We start from the raw sequence: 22019 nt of genomic DNA on the forward strand, positions 1-22019 counted from the left end.
GTTTTATGCAGATTTTCCCAATGCAATGCATTGTTTGATATCTTGACTGCTGCTTCCATGAGCATTAATTGTGGATCCAAACAAGACAAAATACTTGCCAATTTAAACCTTTTGTCCATTAGGCAAGATGTTACCTATTGGTACAGCGGTGATGACTTTGGTCCTCTCTACAGTGAGTTGTAACTCACACTGTAGTCTGCAATCCTTGATCTTCATCACCAAGTGTTTTCAAATCCCCCTCACTTTCAGTACCCAAGGTTGTGTCACCAGCACACTGCAGGAGTTAATAAGACTCCTTCCATTCCTGATGCCACATTCTTCTTCACATATTCCACCTTCTTTGATTATTTGCTCAGCATACAGACTGAATCAGTATGGTGAGAGGGTAAAACCCTAACTACACACCTTTCCTGATTTTAAACCATGCAGTATTCCCTTGTTCTGTTTGCACAACTGCCTCTTGATCCATGTACAAGCTCCACATGAGTACAATGAAGTGTTCTGGAATTTCAAATCTTCGCCAGGCTATCCAATTTGTTATAATCTGCACAGTCGAATGCCTTTGCATAATCAAGCAAACAATATCCTGGTATTCCTTGCGTTTAGCCAACATCCCTCTGACATGAGCATGATATCCCTTGTTCCACATCCTCTTCTAATCTGGTTTGAACCTTTTGCATCATCCTGTCAATCTACTGCTACAGCCCTTGTTAGATGATCTGCAGAATTTCACTTGCATGAATTATTAATGATACTGCTCTAGACTTTGAGCATTCTGTTGGGTCACCTTTCTTTGGAATGGGTACAAATATAGCTCGCTTCCAGTCAGTTGGTCAACTAGCTCTCTTGCAAATTCCCTGGCACAGATGAGTGCATGCTCCCAGTGCTTCATCAGTTTGCTGAAACATTTCAATTGGAATTCCAATTCCTGGAGCCGTGTTTTTGGATAACATTTTCAATGCTGCTTGAAATTCTTCCTTCAACACCACTGGTTCTGGTTCATATGCTACCTCCTGAAATGGTGGCATGGCAACAAATTCTTTTGGGTAAAGTGACTCTGTATTCTTTCCATATTGTCTTAAGACTTCCTGGATTATTCATTATTCTTCCCGTAGAATCTTTTTAGATTGCAACTTGAGGCTTGAATTTTTTTCTTGAGTTCTCTCAGTTTACGATATGATAAGCATGCTCTTCCCTTTTGTTTTTCTAATTCTAGGTCCTTGCTCATTTTATTATAATATTTGGCTTTGTCTTCTCCAGCTGCCCTCTGACATTTTCTATTCAGCTATTTGAGTTAATCATTTCTTCCATTTGCTTTAGCTACTCTAGGATTAACTTGCTATGATTAATAGCAAGTTTCAGAGTCTCTTCTGATATCCACTTCGATCTTTTCTTTCTTTCATGTCTTTTTAATAGCCTTTTGTTTTCTTCATGAGTGATGTTCTTGATGTCCTCCCACAGTTCATCAGGTCTTCACTGCATCAAATCTGTTCTTGGGATGTTCTGGATATTCAGGTGAGGTAGACTCCTGGTCCTATTTGGGCTCTTGTGGACTTTTCATTTTCTTCAGTTTTACCCTAAACTTACATATGAGCAATTGATGGTCTGTGGTATGTTCCAGTCGGCTATTGAGCTTTTCCATTGTGTCTTCCCACAGATGTAGCAAATTTCATTTCTGTGCATTCCATCCAGAGAAGTCCCTGTGTATAGTCACTGTTTGTGTTGCTGAAGAAAGGTGTTTGCTATGACCAAGTCGTTGGCTTTGCAAATTCTATCATGTGATGGCCGTTTCTATCACAAAGACATATTTTCCAACTATTGTTAGTTTCATCTTTGTTTCCAAGTTTTGCATTCCAATAGCCCGTAATCATCATTTTGACGGCGTGCTTGATTCGTTTCATTCTGAAGATGTTGGTCAGCTGCTGTATACATTTGAATAATAGTTTTATTGACTGGATTTCCTTGTATGTGGAAAGATATCCTATCACAGCTAGAAATATTCTTCAAGATGGATCTTGAAATGTCCTCTTTGATGATAAACGCAACACCATTCCTCTTGAGTCTGTCATTCCCGCCATGGTGGACCATTATGATTTTCTAAGTCAAAATGGCCAAGGCCAGTTCATTTCAGTTCACTAAAGCCTAGAAAGTCGACTTTTCTTACGTTTCATTTTTTAAGGCTTCAAATTTTCCTAGATTCATAGGCATACATTCCAAGTTCCCATTATTAATTGATCTTTGCAGTTGTTTTTGTTTTCTCATTTTGAGTGGCCTCACCAGCAAATGAAGGTCTCAAAGGTCAATTCTACTTTGAGAAGGCAGCTCTTCCTCAGTCACATGATGAGTGCTTTCAGACTTAAGGTGGCTCATCTTCTGACAATGTCTCTGAGTGTTCTGCTTCTTTCCTTGAGGCTTTCAGTATCTGACAATGTTTCGATTCTGTACATGCACAGTGTTCGGTAGATACTTCCTCAGAAGTATCCACAGCCTATTCCTTCTTCCTAGTCTGTGTTTGGTCTGGTAGCTCTGCTGTTCACTTTGGGTGACCCAGCTCATATTTCAAGTGTCAGTGGCATAGCTTCCAGCATCACAGCTATCCACGAGCCATCATAACACGACAAACTCAATACAGAGGACACCTGCCACAAATGTCTAAAGGAGACAACGACCTTTCCTAGAGCCATCAGCGGAAGAAATCCTGCCCTGATAGCCAGCACTCTGAATGTGGCCATCTGGCCTCCTAAACTGTGAGGGAATACATTTATTAAAGTCGTCCACGTACGGTATTTTTGTTACAGCATCGGTAGGTAACTAAGACAGTATCGCACAACAAGGCATCCAAGATTCTCTGTGGCCCAATAACAAAGCCTCCGAATGTATTCTACCTTATCCAAAAAGCTATCAAATCCGTTTCCCTTCTAGTCTTCTTGTCTCTGGTTGGCATCTCTGTCATCTGGACAATTGATCGACTACAAAGTGAGCTTTCAAACACTGATTTCCCACTGTCAATCTATTTTCTATCCTGTAATAGAGTCTTTTAAAACACAAATCAGATCAATTCATCAGTCCCATCTTCAGCATCCAAACCAAACATCCTCCACTCCACCCAGCTTGAATCCTCCCAAGAGTCAGCCTAAGCATCTTTGCCATTTAAGATACTTAATGACTTAGACTAAGCTTACCTTTCCAACACCATGTCCTTCCTTGCAACTTTCCCTGACATCATGCTCTCAAAATCTACATTCTCATCAAATCAGCCTCTTGAAGCTTTCTAAACACATTATGACAGCACTGTGTTAGAACATTCTGTGGATGATGTACATGTTCTATAACTGCATTGCATGATACAGTAGGCACTAGCCAAATCGGAGTAATTGGGTGCTTAAAATGTGTCCTTTAATGACTCTTACATTGTAACACATAGCTAGCAGCTGCCATATTAAAGTGTTCAGCTCTGTGTGCTTTACATCTTGGTACATGTCCCTCTGTACAGACTGCCCCTCCCTTTTTTATTTCACACTTGCTGACATATTAATTTTAATTCATCTTTCAAGTTATAACTCAAGAATTACCTTTCACTCAAAGCCTTCTCTGCTCCTGTCAATTCTTACAATACCTATGCAATAGAAAATGGCACTATTTATTATATTGTGGCCAATCTTACAACAAGCATTTGCTGAGTGTCTGCTATGTGTGAAAGTTATGAATGCTACAAAGCAAACATCACAATCTTGTAAGAAGAAACTTACTGCTTATTATGAAGTGGAAACAACGATAAGACAGCGTGAAAGGGGTTATGCCAGTAGTCTCTGCCAATCCAGCAATCTCCACAGGGTGCCTTGGTTTTTCATATTCTTTGCCTTTTATCTGGATTCCCTTCCTTGCTTTCTTTATTTGATTGGCCTTTCTGTGCTTTAAGATTCTTCTAGGGGTTTCTCCTTGATCCACACAGTCTGCTCTCTCAACTGTTACATGGCAAACATCTCTGGTGAAGGACATATTACACTATAAGACAAATATCTTGACTCATTCATTTTCTCCACGTGGTTTAGGAGGCCATGGATCAGGTCTCCTAGTGTTTACCTGCTTCCTGTTCCCAGAGCATAATACAGCAGGCATTCAGAAATTGTTTGTAAAATGTTTACTGTGTATACTCATGCATAAACTGAGTTTTTCAGAACATTTTTAAGCAGTGTTTGTGGTAAAATTAGGTGCCTGCGCTGATATTGAGATTGGCTTATACTCGAGTATGTATGATATTTACATACTGCAATTAACAAACATCTTCCCTTTTATTTTGTTATGGGCAAATCTCTGCCTTTGTAAACAGGAACCTTGTGGAAGACCTATGTTAAAGTCAAACTGAACATGTCCCAAACTAATTTATCTTATCCACAGAAACATCCTAAGTCATTGGCCTGCATCCATGCTTATCCAGGAGACCGATATGAGTATTCACAAGAAACAAGAGACATGAGCATGGTTCACATTTACTTACAACACTGCAATTTGTTGTTGTTGTTGTTAGGTGACCTTGTGTCTGGATCCTTTGTACAATAGAATGAAACACTGCTCGGTCCTCGGCCATCCTCACAATCATTCCCTACATTGATGAAGTCTTCTATGGCCACCATTGTGTCACTCAGGCTCCTCAAGGGGTCTCCTCTTGTTCTAATCCTGCTTGTAAGGTTTTTGTATCAGGGTAATTATGGTAATGAGCTGTGAAATATTCCATCTTTCTCTATTTTCAAAACGAGTATGCATAGGATGGTATGCAAAAGCGTTGACTGAGCAAGTCTGATTTGCTCAATCTTACATGTTACCAGAAGGTTCTGTAGTAGCTTTTTCTTTCTGAATCCCTTTGGATTTCTTGGCATGATGTGATGAGTGTTTTCATACGCCTGGAGCTTTCAATAATGCTATCTATTTATGTAGACAGTTGTGCAAACAATGAGATTTATGCTAACCTATTAGGGGTGCAGTTTTCGGTAACCGTGTGGGTGACCCCCACTAAAAGTCCTAGACTGATTAAATTCACTAGTGAGACTCTCTAGTGAGCAACTACCATTCACCAACCACGCTATCTGGATCTGGGGTTTTCTTGGTGGAAGGGGTTTTTTGGTGGGGCGGGGCACTCATGTGGGAAATACATAGTTGCGGGAGTGTTTTAATGACAATTTCTATTTCTTTGAGATAACACCATTAAAGTTATCTATTGCTTCTTGAGTAAAAGAGTTAGTAATTTCTGTCTTTCAAGAAATCAGTCCCTTTGATGCACATTGCCAAAATGCATACGTAAAATTGTTCGTAATGGTCCTCTATTCCTGTTTCAATATGTGTAGACATAGCACCTCTTTTTTTTTTTATTGATTTGGTAATTTGTCTTCTCTCCTTTTTGCCTGATCAGTATAGAGTTTTCTAAAGTTTAGGGATCATCTCAAAGAATCAGGATGATTTCATTTCATTGATTTCTCAGTTTTTCTGCTTTCTAGTGCACTGATTTCCATACTGACCTCTATTATACTTTACTTCTAACATTAGGCAATTAAAAAATCATTTTATTAGGGGTTTGTACAACTCTTATCACAATTCACAAATACATCCATTGTGCCAAGCACATTTGTACATTTGTTGCCCTCATCATTCTCAAAACATCTGCTTTCTACTTGAGCCCTTGGTATCAGTTCATTTTTTTCCTTCCCTCCCCACTGCCCTCTCCCTCATGAACCCTTGATAATTTATAAATTATTAGTATTTTGTCATATCTTACACTGTCTGACGTCTCCCTTCACCTATTTTTCTGTTGTCTGTCCCCCAGGGAGGAGGTTATATGTAGATCCTTATAATCAGTTCCCTCTTTCTAGCCCACCTTGCCTCCACCCTGGTATCGTCACTCTCATCACTAGTCCTGAAGGGATCATCTGTCCTGGATTCCCTGTGTTTCCAGTTCCTATCTGTATCAGTGTACATCTTTAGGCAATTTTTTTACTTAAATTTTATAAATTACTATTGCTTCAATGACAGGAGAACATACCATTAATATTAAGTATGCACTGCCTCTATCAACTGTGAAATACACATTCTTTTCAAGTTCACATAGACTATTCACTGAGATAAAATACATACTGGACTATATATAATACAAGTCTCAATAAATTTTAAAAGGGCAAAATTATAGCTAGTGCATCACCTAAGCACAAAGGAATTAAATTAGAAATAAAAGAAGAATAAAATCAGTAAAACAAGTCTTCTAAATAACTCATATGTCAAAGAAATTGCTGATATGCTTAAATGATATTTATTTCTTTAAATACTTATGTTAACAATGAATAAAGGCTTAAAAATAATTACCTCAATTTCCATCTTATGAAAAAGAGAAAATTAACCCCCAGGTAAATGGAAGGAAAAAAATAATAAAAAGTATAAACTAAGAGAAATCAGACATGAGGGAAAACTAAGAATGCCAAATATTGTGTATTTTAAAGATAAAATTGATAAACTGTAGAACCGATGAGACAGAAAACACTATATTACCAATATCAGAAACAAAAGTGGGGATATTAATAAAGATATAAAAGACAATCAGAAGAACTCCATTTAACGTAATGATAAAGATAGTGAGTATTCCATAATGCTCACCTTCCCAACAAGATCACTGAAGACAAAGTGAGTGCATAAGCAAATGTGGTGAAGAAAGCTGATGGTGCCCAGCTGTCAAAAGATATAGCATCTGGGATCTTAAAGACTTGAAGATAAACAAGCGGCCATCTACCTGAAAAGCAACAAAGTCCACATGGAAGAAGCACACCAGCCTGTGTGATCATGAGGTGTCGATAGGAACAGGTATCAGGCATCAAAGAACAAAAAAAATCATATCATTATGAATGAGGTGGAGGGCAGAGTAGAGACCCAAAGCCCATCTGTAGGCAACTGGACATCCCCTTACAGAAGGGCCCCAAGGAGGAGATGATCCAGTCAGGATGCAGTATAGCACCAATGAAACATACACATTTCCTCTAGTTCTTTAATGCTTCCTCCCCTCCACTATCATGATCCCAATTCTACCTTACAAATCTGGCTAGACCAGAGGATGTCCACTGGTATAAATAAGAGCTAAAATCACAGGGAATCCAGGACAGATAAACCCCTCCGCACCAATAATGAGAGAAGTAATACCAGGAGGGGAAGGTAGGGAAGAAAGAGGGAACGGATCACAATGACCTACATATAACCCTCTCCCTGGGGGTAGACAACAGAAGAGTGGGTGAAGGGAGACACTGAACAATGTAAGACATGAAAAAAAATTATAAATTATCAAGGGTTCATGAAGGAGGGAGGGTGGGGTAAGGAGAGGAAGAAAATGAGGAGCTGATACCAAGGGCTCAATTAGAAAGAAAATATTTTGAGAATGATGATGGCAACAAATGTATGAATGTGCTCACACAATGGATGGATGTATGTATTGTGGTAAGAGTTGTATGAGCCCCCAGTAAAATTATTAAAAAAAGGAAAGATATTGGCAAAAGTAAGAATGTCTGAAGGCCCTACTAATAAAATAAGCCATGAAACAATTAAAAGTAAACTGATTGGAAAGGAAGCAATAAAACTGCTGCTATTTACAAGTTGTAGCCCTAGTGGTGTAGTAGTTACATGTTCGTAGTTCCTAACCACCAACTGCTCCTTTCTACCCCTGGAAACAGGATCGGAAACAGTGAGTGAGTGAATTGGCATGTGCTGGGAGTTAAGGGGAAAATGAAAGATTGTTAGAAATTTCCATGTACAATAGTGTCAAAAACCCCAAACTCTTATAAAGTTAACAACAGACAAGCAAAATTTCTGCAATGAAAATACCTAAATACTATGAAGGAAAAATTAAATTCTAAATATATAGAGAGATGTAACATTCTCCGGGATCGGAAGACATCATATTATTAAATTGTGAATTCTCTGCAAATTAATTTATAGATTTGATAGTTTCCCAGTCAGAATTCTAGAAACGGATAAGCTGATACTAAAATGCAAAGGACCTGAAATAGTCTAAATAATTACAGTAAAGAACTAAGAATTACATCTCGTGACTTTTGAGATTATTAGCTACAATAATCAAATACTGTATAAGAATAGAGAAATAAAAAAATAGAGAAATATAGTACACACAACCCAGAAGTAGTCATTTTCATGAAAGACAATTCAGTAATGATAGGTAAAGAAAACTCTTTCAACAAATGGATTTAGGCAACTAGGTAGTTATAATGGGGGGTGGATTTTTCTTTTTCACCTCAATTCCTACCCTCACCATCATACAAGGCAGATACAAAATAAAACCAAACAGTCAAAAATTTCGATAGAAAAACAGGAGACTACCTCTATGATCAAGAAGAAAGCAGAGCTTTTGTAAAGGGCATATATCATAAGCAAGTTCAACCAGTTCAGGAGTTAGTAGATGATCCAGAATCCATGGTATTGAACGAGAAGGTTCAAGCTGCACTGAACGCCCCAGTGAAAAATGTCTCCACTAATTGACAGAATACCGAAGGAGATGTTTTAACCATTAGCTCGTCTATAACCAAGCAAATTGGAAAATAGCTACCTGGTCAATCTACTGGAAGAGATTCATATTCATGCTTATTCCAAAGAAATGTGATCCAACATAATGTGAAATTATTGAACAATTTCATTAATATCACATGCAAGTAGAATTTAACTGAAGGTAACTCAAAAACAGTGGCAGCAACCCATCTCAGGGAGGTGACAGAAATCCAAGCCCAACTCAAAAGAGGACATGGAACAAGGGCTATCATTGCTGAGGTCAGGTGAATCTTGGCATAGACTGAGTCGAATATAACAAAACTATGGATAACATGTGAAAAGTGGGAATTCTAAAACACTGAATTATACTCACATGAAATCAATTGAGTTATACACAATTAACATGGCCCTTCCAGTCATAATCCCTTATGTGATATATTATAATTCTGCATTTCATATGCCTGTGGTTATAGTCCTATTTTGGTGGGCATTATCTACTCATGAATAAGAATAGGATGCATAATGATCTGACTTTAGTAGAGGAGGTGAATCGGGCCACACTCTTTAATGGTTATCTTGGTTACTGTTGCTTGTAAAGGCTGTAAGGAATGATATGCTGCAGCTGAGAGGAGGAAAACTGCTTCTGGAGTGACTTGGGAAAAGACTGACTGATTAAGATTAATAGGAGGTAACGCATACTGGAAACATCCTGCCAGAGGCTCCAGTTATATGTGCATAAATAAGATGCAGCCCAGGGATGGAGAATAGGTTATTCTATTTGGGTGAAGAGTTATATGCTTATTGGATTGGTGAAGAGTAATATGTTTATTGTACCATTGATATTCAATGTAATTCTCACCAAATGACCTTTTCCTGAGGGTCTAGAAAGAAGGTGGGGGAAGATACTGATAGGATTTGTGTGTAATTGTGAATAGGATTCCCTGTAATGCTTGCCAGCTGCATATAAAATGAGTCCTCTGAGAAGCAGGGCATGTGATCTCATCACCAGCAAGAACCAGAAGTGGGTCTTCTGGACTCAGCATATGACTGACCCCCTGCCTGAGCATTTTGGACTGAACAGCACCTACCACGAGAGATATTTCCTCATTTTTCTTGTGAGTTTCTGCAGTGATTCACTGAACATAGAAATGTAAGGGAAGAAACCAAAGTGGAGGAGGGGGCGGGAATGGAGCAGACTAGTATCTTGGAAGAGTTGGATATTTGGGACTTAAGTCAACCTCCAATTCCTTGGGCTAGTGAATTGGCATTAATTCTTATAAAAGAAATTATTACCACACCATCACAGAGACCAAGAGGCAGTTGTTCAATTAAACCAAGAGGATATTGAGTGGTTTAAAATGAAAGAGGTGTGCCTCGAGGTTGTATCCTTTTACCACACTTCTTTCATTGGTTTGCTAAGCAAATAATCCAAGAGGCTGTACTACATGACAACTCATTAATAACTTGCAATATGCAAGTGATATACTAACTTGGCTTGCTGAATGGAAAGAGGCCTTGAAGCACCTACTGATGAAGCTCAAAGACTAATCTTCAGGATCCATTACACCTCAACATGAAACAAAAATGTTTGCAACAGAACCAATCATGATAAATGGAGAACAGATGCAAATTGTCAAAAATTTCATTTTACTTGGATCCACAATCAACAGCCACGGAAGCAGTAGTCAAGAAATCAGGTGATTGGGTGAACCTACTGCAAAAGATCACTTTAAAGTGTTAAATAGCAAGATTCTCTTTGAAGGCTCAGGTGTACCTAACTGAATCACCCCAGATGCATATAAAACCTGGACAATAAGACAGACCAAAGAACTCATGCCTTCGAATCATGATGTTGGCAAATAATATCAAATAAACCATGGACTGCCAGAAGAATGAACTACTGTGCTTTGGAAGAAGTATCGCCAGAACGCGACTTCTAAGTGAAGACATGCTAGCGGGCAGAACAAGTTCTTCATGCAGAATATTCATGCTCGCTAAAGCTGCGGGTCAGAGACAAAGGAAGACCTTCAAGGTGACTGACTGGCACAGTGGCTGCAACGACGGAGTCAAACAGAAATTGTTTGACCTCACTGTTGAGAACACATGATCAGGCCACGTTCTGTTCCATTGGAAATACAGTTGTTATGAGATGGAACTGACCAGATGGCACCTAACTGCATGTGGTGATTTAATAAGGAAAATAATTAAGTTGCATGTTATTATTATCATCTCTTGGAAACAGTGCTGCAAAATTCAAGCAAAGCTTCTTAGTTTGGTATTCACTGACTTGAGAAATTCTGACTTTATGTTTATTATTAAAAAAAAGTGACTCCTTGTATGTTTTTTCAGGCTAGTGGTTAGTATGTTTAATGACCTCTGTGTTGGTTATCTCAGAGAGCGCTGGGTGCACAGTGGTTAAGCCTTGGGCTGCGCCTGGCAAGCACTAGCAGCTCTACTTCTGAAAAGAATTACAGTCTAGGACACTCACAGGGGCAGTTTTACCCAGTCCCATCGCGTCACTGTGAGTTGGAATCATCTCGATGGGACTGAGAAACAGAATACAGTACGGCTCTTTCTATAGCCACGTATCAAAATTACCTGTAATGCCAAGAATAAATGAGCTGCATGGAAATTGATGGTAAGCCCCTATTTTTTTAAACATTTTATTAGGGGCTCATATAACTCATCACAATCCATACATATACATACATCAATTGTATAAAGCACATCTGTATATTCTTTGCCCTAATCATTTTCAAAGCATTTGCGCTACACTTAAGCCCTTTGCATCAGGTCCTCTTTTTTGTTTTTCCCTCCCTCCCTGCTCCCTCCTCCTTCATGAGCCCTTGATAATTTATAGATTATTATTTTGTCATATCTTGCCCTATCCGGCATTTCCCTTCACCCCCTTTTCTGTTGTCCATTCCCCAGGGAGGAGGTCACATGTAGATCCTTGTAATCGGTTCCCCCTTTCCAACCCACTCAACCTCTACTCTCCCAGCATCGCCCCTCACACCCCTGGTCCTGAAGGTATCATCCACCCTGGATTCCCTGTGCCTCCAGCTCCTATCTGCACCAGTGTACAACCTCTGCTCTATCCAGACTTGCAAGGTAGAATTCGGATCATGGTAGTTGAGGGGGGGGTAAGCCCCTATTATACTCATTCTTTTTTAAAACTCAAGGAAACAGAGGTTCAGAGAGGTTATGTAAACAGCCCAGGGTCAATTAGTGAGTCACCAACTCAGCTTGGATCTGGCGCTTACTATTCCTGAAGCTCTGTTTTGTTTTTCCCCCCAATTTACCACAAGACACTTTGATACTAAATAAGCAATTGTTTTTTATTAGTAAAATTAAGATAAATTTCATGTAAACATGTAAGTACATGGGTTTAATTGATTAGAAAAATATAGATTGTGTTTTCATGACTCAAATAATTCACTTATGTATTGTTTCCTCTGAGTTCTAATTTTACTGCAAAGACTAGTTAGTGTGTATATGGCAATCCTTGCCATATTGATAATTACCAATTATAATCGTTCCCATTATCTACAAATGGTTACTTAGTACATATAAGGCATGAAAGGCAGCTTTGTACGGTTTCAAATGCTTTATTGCCTTATTCTTATTTATGAACAAACTGGCAATTTAATTTATGTTTGCATTAGACTTCATGTGATATGGCCAATCTTATCCTAAAATAAGTCTTCTCTGGCTCACACATTTGTTTTTATTTATGGAGGTTGTTGCTTCTTTTTCCAAAAAATCATTTTATTGGGGGCTCATACAACTCTTATCACAATCCATACATCCATCCATTGTATGTCAAGCGCATTTGTACATCTGTTGCCCTCATCATTCTCAAAACATTTGCTTTCTACTTAAGCCTTTGGTATCAGTTCATTTTTCCCTCCCTCCCTGCACCCGCCTCCCTAATGAACCTTTGATAATTTATAAATTATTATTTCATCTTTTTTCATGTTATCATACTTTCCTTTTCCCTCAAGCTAAATCTTCCCAATATAAGGAAATGAATCTTCATTAACTGATACTAGTAGAAGATATTTTGGGTCATATTTTAAAATTCTTTAGTAATTGCTTATAATTACCTATACCACATTGTTCATATTTTAAAATATTTTTTACCTGGAAAAGTTGTGAAGTTTGTTTTTAAATATGTATTTTTTGGTCTGATTACTCAAGAAATTTTCACGTCCATATTTAATATATCAATACTCTAAATCTAAATGTCATTCTCCTACAAAGCAGATTAGTCCTATTAACTGTTCTCTAGTTTATATGCTGTCATTGTTGTGTATTTGAATTACAGCACTTTTTAAATACAGAACAAAATAGTTTGGGTTTTTTTTTTTTTTTTTGCACTATAGACCTACTTGATACCAGGTGTCGTCTGTTCAAGTATATTAAGATTTCCTTTTATATAATCTGGTGTTCAATTACGGCCACTTGAGTTTGTCTAAAAATGTTTTTATTTTATCTTCATTCTTAATATGCTAAATTTAAGCATTTTACATTTTTAAGCAGTTACATTTTTTTAAGCAGTTACTTTTCCAGTATAATGAATTTGTCATTTCACTATCTTCTGGCTTGCATTTTTGCTCATGTAGAGCCATCTGTCAACATAATTGTCGGTCCTTCCACAGTAATATGTCTTTGTCAGCTCTGGCTGCCTCTAAGATCTTTATCTCTTTTGCCCCCTGTGGTTTCCTTACAATGATTCTAGGTGTAAGTTTCAGTCTCTTTACTCTGCTTGGGATTCATCTGTCACCCTGGAAGTGTAGCTTTGTGGTTCCTTGCTAGTGAAACGTTCTTCGCTATTAATTTCTTCATACACTGCCATTGCCCCTTTCTTTCTTTCATTCTTCTCCTCAGGAAACTCTAAGAGATGTATCTTAGATCACTTCATTCTATCCTTCAGGTCTCTTCATCTGTTTTGCTTTTTAATAGTATCTGTTGTTTTCTCTCTGCATGCTACTTAACTTTTCAGATATGACTTGTAATGTACTGTTTCTCTCTTCATCTTTGTCTAATCTATTATGTTATAACCACCCGTTAAAATTTTAAATTTCAGTTATTGTCTTTTATATGTGTTTATTTGGACTTCAAATCTACTTGAACAATCAAATACTTTATACGACTATAAAACATTAGTTTTCTTGTGACGTTCACCTTTCAGTGCTGTAGTTAGGTGACATCGAGTCGGTTCTGACTGACAGTATTCCCCAGTCCTGCACCGTCCTCAGTTTCTGTTTGAGCTCAGTGTTGCAGCTACTGTGGCCATCTCTTCGAGGGCCGTCCTCTATTTCACCAGCCCTTTACTCTAACAAGCATGAAGTCCTTTCCAAAACCTGGCCCTTCTTGAACATATACCCAAAGCACTTGTGGGCTGTACTTCTTCCAGGAAAGAGTCTTACATACAGCTGTTTCTTACTCTGTGATGGGTAATTCCAAAATAGGAAGCCTTTGAATGTCTGTTTCTGTTGTCTGTTATTTCGCTTCTCACTTCTGGTGCCTCATTTGAATTCTGTGTATTTACTATTTTGTTTTTAACTATACTTTGCTCATTTGTTTTGTAACTTTCTCATTGAACTTCTTCCTTCGGTATCATCAGTCCTTAATTATTTGATACCTCCTGAAATGGCTGAATGTTGGACATTTCTTTTTGGTACAGTGACTATGCATTCCTTACACCGTTTTAATACTACACTATTTTGTTCAATATTTTGCCATCGACTTCTTTAATATTTATAATTTGAGACTTCAGGGGTTTTTGATTTTGATTTCTTCAGTTCTTTTAGCTTGAGAACAGCAGTATAATTTTGGGGGGACTTTCTTCCTCTAGATCTTTGCATGTGTCAATTTAATATTAAAATCTTCTATTCAGCGCCTTCATTTGATGCCTTTTCATTTTAGCTATTCTACATTTAAGAGCAAATATCTGTCTTTTCTGACATCCATTTTTGAACTTATCTTTATTTCCTCAAAACTTCTCTGATCTTCAGTCTTTAGTGTTGAACAATGAAATTTATTCTTCAGATTGACTCTAAATTCAGGTGCAATATAGGCAAGGACATATTTTGGCTACTGTGGACTTGAATTTTTTAAATTTCAAAATGCGTATAAGCAATTGACAGTGTGCTCCCTGGCCCGTCACCTCTGGCCTTATTCTGACTGCTGATGGAGCTTCTCTATCACCTTTTTACAGATGTCGTCAAGTTGGTTACTACTCCAGGTAATACGGTTCCTGTATATAGTCACCATTTATGTTGTTGACAAAAGGTATTTTCAATTGTGGTAATGATTATGCAACTCTTCTTGATATGGCTGAACTATTGAATTGTATGATATGTGGATTATGTGCCAATAATACTGTTCAAGAAGAAAAAGTATTTCCAATAAGCCATTAGGCTTGCAAAATTCTATCACGAGATCGCCAGTATCACTGGTATCACCAAGGTCATATTCTTCAATTACCAATCCTTTTTCTTTGCTTCTACCTATTGCCTTTCAATTACCAGGAATTATCAATGCATCTTGATCGCATGTTTGATCAATTTCAGACTCCAAAAGTGGGTACAAATCTTCAATTTCTTTATCTTTGGCATTAATGGCTGGTATGTAAATGTGAATAATAGTTATAGTAACTGGTCTTGCTTTTAGGTATATGGATATTATTCTATCACGACACCATTGTAATTCAGGATCATTTTTCATGATAAATGTGATTTTACTCTTCTTCAGTATGTTATTCTCGGCATAGTCCACTATATGATTTCTGACTCAATGTCCAATACCAGCCCATTTCAGCTAATAAAGATCTAAAATATATGTTCAATATTCCATTTCATTTTATACAATTTCTAATTTCCTTAGATTCATGTTTTAATCATCCCACATTCTGATTATTAATGGATGTTTGCAACTGTCTCTTCAGATTTTCAGTCCTAACACGTTGGCAAATAAAGGTCTTGAAAGCTCTGCTCTATCCACACCATTATCATTCCCTTCAACTCCACGTTGAGGAGGCAGCTCTTCCCCAGTCTAACGTGAGAGAAATCTGTACATCTGGAGTGGCTCTGCTGCTGCTTGAAATACTACTGCAGGTGGAATTGTTTCCAGCATCACAGCAATGCACAGGCACCAGAGTACAACATACGGCTAGGTGACCAGTGGAAACTGTCACATAGCTCTCATTAGTACAGTGAACATCTATTACCAAATAATCCTTTATTACCTTGATATAAAATTAAATGTACTACATGCTAAAAAATTGTATTTGGTAAAGCAATGAGAAAATACACACACACACAGAAATATACACATTTCCCAAAGTGGTAATCAGTACGAAAGAACAAAGACACAAAATTGAAAACAAAAAACCTGACAGATGTTTCAAACTAGGACTGATTTGAAACACCAATAAAAAGCTTTAGTATATTTGGCAGTATTTTTATATTACCTCATAATTTTGGGGGGAAATCACATTAAATGAGCCTACAGAATATTAAAATGGATTTTAAATGAGGTAGAAAAATGTGAGTCAATGAGTATCTATCCTATTGAGTTCAATAATAGATGAAGCAAATAGAAAGTGAAATGGAGAGGTGATCCATTGCTCAAGAGCTTAAAATGCAGTTCAACAAATAAAACGCATGGACCTAAGTACCTTATAAAATAATTTAATTAGTGAATGTGAATCCATAGAAATGAGAAAGATACCCTTTGATCTGGATTAGAGGTACATATGTGCAGAGAAGTCATTCCCATTGTGTTAAATACCAATGTAGTTGCTAAAATACATCCAATACACATTTATTGCCTTATTGAATAATAACCGCAACGGCTCAATTTGACTACAATCATACATAGAAAGTATTATTCGAAGCACGCTTAGAATTCTCTCTAACTCTCTAAAAAACATGAGCAGTACTAGTGATAATATTGTCGCCTCTTCCTCTATGACAGCGATTCTCAACCTGTGGTTCTCACCTTTGGGGTAGAATGACCCTTTCCCAGTGGTCACCCAATTCATAACAGTAGCAAAATGACAGTGATGAAGTAGCAACAAAAATGTTATGGTTGGGGGCTCACCAGCACATGAGGAACTGTATGAAAGGGTGGCAGCATGTGAGGAAGGTTGAGACCCACTGCTCTATGGTGCTCACATCCTAATTCTCAGAACTTATGAATGTTATATAACAAGAATGTCTATAGATGTAATTAAGAATCTTGAGATGAAACAATCACCGTGGATTTTTTGCTGGACCCGATAGAATCACAGGGGTCCTTACAAAAAGGAGGCAGAACAGAGAGACACTATAATGATGAGATCAGAGGCTGGGAGCCTCAGCACTGTGCTAAGCACTGGACAGGCACTTTTTTGAAGTCACCCACCTTCTCAATAGCCCTAGGAAGTAGGATCTGTTTCAGATCCACATGGCACAGAGGAGGAAAGCAAAGGCTTAGGGAAAAAAGCCAAGTATATATGGCTTACAGAAACATGGTCTTGCACTTAATACAATTATAGTTTTTTTTCCCGCTTTTGTCAGTCACTAAACTACACAGCTTTGTATGAACCTTAACTGGGTTTTAACACAGCCCACACTTAACATAGTTGTGATTATATTTAGTTTGGCAGACAGCATGTGGTAGTTATATAATCTGGTGTCAATCTGAGACGATTACAAGTGAAGGGGTGGAGTCTAATCGGATCATAGCCAATGAGGCCTCTGTGTAGCATGGTTATCTCCTGAGAATTCTGGAAAATCCTGTATTCCTTCTTGGAGGCAGGAGACTTTCTCTCTCTCTGCTCACTAATTCCCTAGGAGACTCTCTACTGACAAGACCCTTTCCCTAAGAGAGGCTCTACTGACAAGACACATGACACTATGCTGATAGACCCCGTGCCCTGGGAACTGGAGAAGCCACATGGAGAGTCCTGCCAGCGCTGAGATGCTTCTACCACCACTGGATCCAAAAGGCTTAGCACCCACTGGCCTGTGATCTTCCTGCATTTGGTGTCATTCCATTTATTTTGTGAATCTGAAGAGGATTTTATAGACTAGTGATGTAGTTAGTTTACTGTGCCAACTTGGCTGATAAACACATGTGGGGTTAATAGAAGGGCGGAGGGATAAATGGCTCAGTGAGCCTCACCTTTTTAGTTCTCGGGTCTCTTGCTTTGTGATGGTCAGACCAGGGTGCAGCTGCCTTAGCCAGGTCCCTGCTTCAGCTGGCAAGGCTCCCTTCCTGCAAGACATCCCTGAAGAAAAGCCATAAGAACTTACCCTGATGCAGCCCTGGGTGCTGGAGCAGCCGTATGGAGACCCCTACCAGTGCTGAGATGCTTACACGTTCACTGATTCAGTTTTCCTCCTGCAGTCGGCATCATAGTGTGTGTTTTGTGAGATGGAGGAGGACTTTGTGGATTGGTGTCAGACATAAGGGTTAATGGGTTAATGTTGGACTTGTGGGCTTGGGCAGCACTAGGTTGGTGTTTTCTTGATGGGCACTTACCCTTTATATAAAACTCTCTCTTATATATGAGTTTCTGTGGATTCGTTTCTCTAAAGTACCCAGACTAACACAACTAGTATCAGACATATGGGCTAATATCAGATTTATGGACTTGATCTGGACTGGCTGGGATGTTTTCTGAATATTCAATTGCCCTTGTATATAAATCTTTTTCTTACACATGAGTGTTTATGGATTTGTTTCTCTAGTCTACCCAGACTAATAATACACACTACTTTATTGACCTACTCATAACTAACTTCCTTTGCGTTGATTCTGACTCATAGCAATCCTGTAGAACAGAGTTTGGAAACACCGTACAGGGTTTCCAAGGCTGTATAATCTTAACAGAAGACCACTGCTTTATCTTTCCCCTATGGAGTTGGAAATAGGTTTGAACCACTGACCTTTCAGTGAGCAGTCAAGAACTTTAACCACTGTACCATATGGACTCCACTTTTATTGACCTAGCAGAGGAAAGAGTAACTTTTTCTGGAGTAAACTTCTATTAAATGTTTATATACAATATTTTTATTCAATTCAAAAAACAGGCCCACATGAATGAAAATCATGAGAGAATTATATAAAATGCATAAACAGAGTTGATACAGATATTAGAATGACCCGATAAGAATATTAAAATAATACAAAATGTGTTTGTAAAAAATATAATAGAGGAAAAGGTAAAGAAAACAGAAAGAATGATGGTCAAGTTCACCCAACAACTAGAATCTGCAAAATAATATTACATGGAAGTCCCAGAATTAAAAAATTGCAATGCATCAAATTTCAAACTGATTAGAAGGATTTCATAGAATAAACACATTAGTATACAGGAGACAGCCAGTAGATAACATGCAAACTAAGAAAGCGTGGGAGAGCTACAGAAAAGATTAGAGACAGGTAGAATCTAGTTGAAGAGGCAAGAGAGGCATAATTGGAGTATCAACAGAAGAAAGGAGAGAGAAACATGTGAACGCACTTAGGCTTCATGTGTCTTCCTATTGCTGTTAAAAGTTGAAGAAACGATTAAGGATCAAATATGTGCATGTGGGTGTGGGAAATGGATAACCAATAAGGAATGAAGAACAATGGAAATAGAAATTATGTAGTTTGCATAAAACAAGGTTGCCTTAATACTGACTCTCCAAAGGCCTAAGAATGATGTCAAAATACAGTATGAATTAAAATGCAGCAATAAGAAAAGGTAAATGTAATTTCTTGGTTCACACATGGACACAACTTTTAAGCCCCACCGTGCCCTCTTTTGCTTATACCACACATTGGTAAAAATTCAAACCATGCAAGCCCTTCCCAGCTCATGTGACAATTCCTCACCCTCCCCCACCAACTAATCACATTAAGAACCCAGGTAAGTTTCTTTGCTTTGCTTTCTCAAGCCAGTTCACACCTGCTTGGAAGGAAGCCTATCCTGCTCTTCTAAGATATCTCTATTACATAAACAATAAAACCTTTTCCCCATCAAAAACTCTGTTCAATTAATAGAGAATGATGAAATAATAAAACAAACTTCATCCAAGAGAAGATTAACAAAAGAAATTTTTAAAATATGACTTAAATAGCACATAAGATGTTAACATATATCAATAATCATATTTACAATATAGAAAACAAGCAATGTGATACTGGAGCAAAAGATAATTGATAGTTTATAAATCACGAAAGCTACCGTAAGGAGTGTTTGTGATGGGAAGTAGCCATAAGGTGGGTTTTCTGGGATACTGATATTGTATAGTACACCCAGGACATTTCTTTTAAAGCCAGGCTCAAAAGTAGAACACAATTTTTCACTGAGCCATGGTGTCACAGTAAAGTGCTTCACTGCCAACTGAAAATTTGGCATTTCAAACCCACCAGTGGATCCAAAGGAGAAAGGGCCCAGCAATCTGTTCCCAGAAAGACTTAACAGCCTAGGAAACCCAATGGAACAATTCTACTCCGTCTTACAGGATATCACTATGAGTCAAACTGACTTGATAGCACACAACATTCATTACTACTTAATGTGTATTTGAACAAAGTATGTTACAACACACCAAAAGTTAACAGAAAGATTAATATGTGTATTTGTCAAGTCACATGGAAAGTGGCCACAGGAAGAGGCAAAACCTGGGGCTCATGACACAATCTACCACAAAACTGACTAGCTCAACTCGGTCCCTACTAAGCTGAGATAGATAAAAACACTTGGATTGAGAAGAGCTATTATTTTGTAAACTTATACTATAAATAAAGTCTATGCCACCACACTATATATTTTTAAATGGGAGAACTGTTCAATTTACATATAATACCCTAATACAAATGGTAAATTTTTTTGGTATATAAATTAATACTCACTAGACATTCTGGATTTACACAGCTAGAAGGTAGCCTTCCATTCCCATATAAGGAGATTCATACCTGACACAAAATCTCCCAAATATTAGTCAAAATATCAAAATTCGGAATAAAAAAATTTATGGGCTTTGGATAATCAACAACTAATAAGATTTTTTAAAATAAGTGAAAATAAATTAATTTCTCAAAACTGCCTCCCCTAAGTAAATTGTCTGGTTAAACTTAAGACATGACAAACTGAGCATGTAAAAGGAAGCAACTATAGTTTATAACCCCCCTTAAAGTGTTCCATGAAAGAGGGAAAAAAATGCTGCTTTTATTCAATTAGTTAAGATTACTATAACTGAAGAAACAAACTCAGTTACATTCCCATACTCTATTATTCCAATTTTATTCATATTAACAGTATGGAAAGGGTATATACCATATCTATGGAAAAATAACATGAACCTTCTTTTTAATTTATTTTAATTATTTTTTTAACATGAACCTCCTAAGGCGGCTTTCTAACTGCTCCCTCCCCCCAGGAGGTATTTTTAAAGATACAACACACTAATATTTTAAAAGCACTCTATATATATATATATACCTGACATCACAGTGTTTATGAAAATGTGTCAAAAGTTATAAAATATGTATAAAAATATGGTACTATGATTCAATTTATGTGACATTCTGAAAAACCCAAAACTATATAGGTTATGATAAACCAGTAATGGCCTAAATGTGGGGTGAAGAGTGTGTTGCATAAATGAAGCACTAAGGAATTTTTCAGTCGGTGGAATTATTCTTTATGATACTCCAATGATGGATCATTCACCAAAATGCATATAACCTTACAACACAAAGAGTAAACCTTAATGTGTGAAATTAAAAAGAATAGCTTAGGAGGGTGAGGGATCCCAGATGCAATACAGACTGCAAAAAGACTAAGCGTATTACAAAGGCAGGAAACAATGTCATGGGGCAGAGCTCTAAGATGAAATACAAAAGAAACGAGCGAGGAACCCTCGTGGATAAAGTTCTTTCCCATGGAGGTGTGAGTTCGCCACTCTAAAACCACATTCAGGAGAAAGGGATAAGGAAATGAATGTCACCCGATGGGGGCAGATCACCGTTAGAGAGACAGTTATAGCTAAGCAGGGGACAAAGGACAAGAGAGATCTGTGTAGTAATACAGACCGAAATGGATAACACACAAATATTTATAGATATGTATGTACGCATGGGTTAGTTATGAATTTATGCTTCTTTGCTCTGCCAGCTGAAAAGTGTCTTACAAACAATGATGCCCAGTAGAAATGGTATCTACAGCTCAAATCTAAGTTAATATCATTTCTCCAATAAAAGAAGTAATTTAAAAAAAAATTGCCAATTCTAGGGCCGGGGCAGAAACTATACAAGATGAACCTAGAGAGCATTTTATAGTGTCAGAAAGTAAGGAAGTACTCAGAAGAAAACAAAAACATACCATAGCACTGTGGAGTATGTCAAAGGGACCCAGCTGTCAACTGGAAAAGCTCCCAACGGTCAAAACTGACGCTGGAGTCGATGCTGACTCGTAGGAAACCACCCCTGTGAGTGTGTGAGACGGT

At 37.8% G+C, this 22019-nt stretch overlaps 1 protein-coding gene across 3 annotated transcripts in view; it reads right to left on the bottom strand.

Annotated features, from left to right (window-relative positions):
- KIAA1328 (KIAA1328 ortholog) overlaps positions 1-22019 on the bottom strand; it is a 260762-nt gene that overhangs the window by 191170 nt on the left and 47573 nt on the right. The window lies entirely within an intron of this gene.

This window comes from Tenrec ecaudatus, chromosome 15 (assembly GCF_050624435.1).
Source record: "Tenrec ecaudatus isolate mTenEca1 chromosome 15, mTenEca1.hap1, whole genome shotgun sequence".
In the NCBI taxonomy this organism is placed as follows: Eukaryota; Metazoa; Chordata; class Mammalia; order Afrosoricida; family Tenrecidae; genus Tenrec; species Tenrec ecaudatus.